This window comes from Meleagris gallopavo, chromosome 8, assembly GCF_000146605.3.
Source record: "Meleagris gallopavo isolate NT-WF06-2002-E0010 breed Aviagen turkey brand Nicholas breeding stock chromosome 8, Turkey_5.1, whole genome shotgun sequence".
NCBI lineage: Eukaryota > Metazoa > Chordata > Aves > Galliformes > Phasianidae > Meleagris > Meleagris gallopavo.
The window spans coordinates 19,682,374-19,685,889 of NC_015018.2; positions in this window are offsets into that span (position 1 = coordinate 19,682,374).

Here is a 3,516-nt window from a genome sequence, read left to right on the forward strand (position 1 = left end):
TTTTTTTTTAACCATTCATCTTTGCAGTACGCTGAGTTGATTTTAGTATTTCTTGCACTTTATTAACGTGCTATGTTATTTCTCCTCTTTAATTTTGTCTGGAGCTAAGTAATTCCTAGGGAATCATTATTTTCTACATATTCACGCTATATGGTAGGAATCAAATAGCTTATTTCCTATATATCTTATTATTTATTTCCTACAGATATCCTAATTGTTTAGTATTTTGATAATCCCAATACTGGACAGCAGTCAACCAGCTAAGAACAAGTTTGGTGAAGGTAAACAATGCTCAGAATTAAGGATACTTTTGCTAGTTGTCACTGGAGCTGTTCACCACCTACTATTCTTTGATCAAACTTAGCACAACTTCTGTAGCTTGGTTGCCAGTGCAAACATACCCATGTATGGTTATTATTGACTTTCTAGCAACTATTCTTGACTATCTGGTTATGATGCAAATAATTCTATGAGTAAACCTGTTTCCTATAATTTTTGAGGAAAGCAAACACAAAAGGGCAGAATATAGAGCCAAAAATTATTTTTAACATATTTAAATTCTTTATGAGGGATTAACTCTGTTCCACTGACTGTATTCTCATATTCACATTGGCCCAATATGTTTTCATTACCAACATACAGCAAAATTTTAATAAGTTTCCTGTGGTTTCATGCTGACTACTTTTGCCTTTGCAGATACATATATTGTTACAGTTATCCTTTATTTCACCCTATTTTTGGAAAATTTTGATGCCTTTTCCATGCTTTTTATGCGCTGCCTCCACATATGGTGACCTAATCCAAAATCCACTGTCGGTAATGGCAAGAGTTAGTGACCTCCACTATGCTCACTCTGAAGCATGCAATATTTTACTGCAGAGATGCACAAGAGTCAGAATCGCACCCCAGTGTTCAAGAGTCTCTCATGAGCAGATTATTGTGCTCACTGTGATATCACTGTAGCTGGAGCAGAAAGATTTTGAGACCAGACTCCTACAGACATCTCATGATTGGAGTCCTTGCTCTCCCAGTGCCATTCCTTTCAATAAACAAAGCAAAATCTTCTGAATTCCAAGCAATTCTGAAAACACCACACTTCCTGGTGGGTTTGGCTCCAAGAGACATTGCCACGAAGAGACCTTCTGCAAGTTAGGTGCAACAAAACTCAACACAACATAGCACAGAATAGCTGGTGAGTTAGTTCAGTGTCGCCTAAAACATTTTATTTGGAAAGTTATTTTAACTTGCTCTTCCTTTTCCTGTCTATACAGGTCTGTATTGAGGATATCCTTCTTTATTAAGCAACAGGAATTTCAGTAAAAGTGGAACAGTCAGGTCAATCCCTGTGTCAAAAGGCTGAGAAAACAGCTACTGTAAGTCCTGCCAACTTGAGGGGAAAGAAAAATGCAGAGGGCAACCTCCTTTCCCTTCCGGGAGGTGGCCAGTTCTCAGTTCACTGCGGAGTTAAGAATGAGCATCTCTGAGGAGAGCCAGGCCTCAGCTCTCCAGCCAAAAAACAAAAGCATATGGTGGTGCAGGATGCCTGCTCTACTGGGCGCATCCTCATCAGTGTGCAGTGGCTCTGCGACTGCTCACTGCTTAGGTGGACCACAATTTGACCGATGGCAAGAAATTTGTCACAAGAGATGTATTGCTATCTGACCCACTGAACCTTAAGAAGAAAACAGATGTGAAATGTATTTCATCCAAACAGAAGCTTGGCAAAATTCATCTATGTTTGTTATGACCACAGACTTTGAACATCTTTATGACCCTTGATGCTTTATTTTCAGTTTTAAGTTTTTAAATAGAGAATATTAGAAACTACCTCAAAAGACAATTAAAGTTAGAGGATTTCTACCCTTTCCAACTTTTGAAAGGCTCACTCAGGGAAAGATCTCGGGAGGCCACTTTGCCCGCCCTCCTGGGTAACCAAGAGTATTAAAGGCTAAGCTAGATACCACATGACTTTTAAACCAGTATCACAGAATTGTAGTACACAGTCCATAGTCTTTAAACAGCTGATATTGATGATACTGCTAATGTTAAGTGTGTTTAAATGTTATTCTGGATGACTGCTCACACTGCTCTGACTATCTTCCTGGGTAGGCAAATAACTACCATAACTCAGTACCTTTATTTTATGTAAGTAAGGAAAAAGAACAAAATAAACAAACAGAAAAATCCAGTAACAGTCCCTCAGGTCAGACAGGGACATAACCCCATTATCCACAAGTTGGTCCTTCTCTGTCAGAAAGACCCTACAAACCTTACTGACCCTTTTAAGTTTTTCATGCTTCACTTCCAGTTCTCTCAGTGGCTGTCCAATCCTGGTCCTCTGCGTGGGACTGTACAAACCCCTGGCATTGCTCAGCTCTTCTCCAGCCTTTTATCTCTCAGTACAGTGGGACCAGTTGCTTTCTCAGGATTTGTAAAGGATCAGGAGCTCTGTAACAAAGTAGCATACTTTGCAGCACACAATCCCACAGCACAGAGCCAACTTCCTCTTGAATACTCACTCTCCTCCACTAAAAAAATACCTACTTCATCTCTATTGTCCATGTTTTGCCTTGAAAATGCTGAATATGTAGAAATGTGCGTGTGGGTGGAGGGGGGGGGGATAAAAACAGCAAACATATAAGCTCAAGAGCTAGAGAGAGCGCACTTTGAATGTGTGTATCTTGTATTACGTTCACAGTTCACACAGTAGGACCTGAGACCAAACACAACACAGAGAGAAGGATTGAGAAATAAAGCAATAAAAAAAGTACACTGGGTTTTTGCATTCTGCAGAAATCTGAACTTTCTGCACTTAATCTTTAGAAAGAACTTTCAAGAAGATCTGCCGCTAATTTATACCTCAGGAAGTTCAACGCCTCACATGGGCAAGCTTGGAAAGGGAGGCACTTTCCAGCTCGACAAAACGCCTATCCAGTGGGAGGGAACAGGCATGAGGCTCATTGCCTAGCACGTGCCCTGCTGTACGATTGAAGTGCCCTCTACATGAACCTCTCAGAGAGGAAAAGTCATGCTCAAATATGCAAGCTACCATGCCTTCCGTTGATCAGATATCAAAAGCATGATACTACTAATAAAAACTACAGTTAATTTTTAATGGCCTCATGACTTTTTCAAGGAAATGACCTGGTGATATTAAAAATGTAGTTCTGTGCAGTGAGTTCTGTAAGGGGATGGTTTCTCTCTTCCCATCTCTTCCATGGGCTCTCAGTACTGCTGCCCTGCACAGCTTGCTAACAGTGTTTATCTCTTGTGTGTTGCATCAGTTAAATGCTCTGGTAAAAGAGCAAAAAAAGCAAATAAAACCCTGAATACACTGAGATTCTTCCAAAACAAAACAGGAAATGACAGAACCAGAACAAGCAGCTGAGGACAGGAGTGAGGAAGAAATATTGGCTTTGCTGCTAGAGAAGAGGAACAGGGAGCCACAGATTTAGGCAGTTTTATACTGCATCTCATCAGCTCCAAATACAAGTTACCACCAAACACGCAACTCCA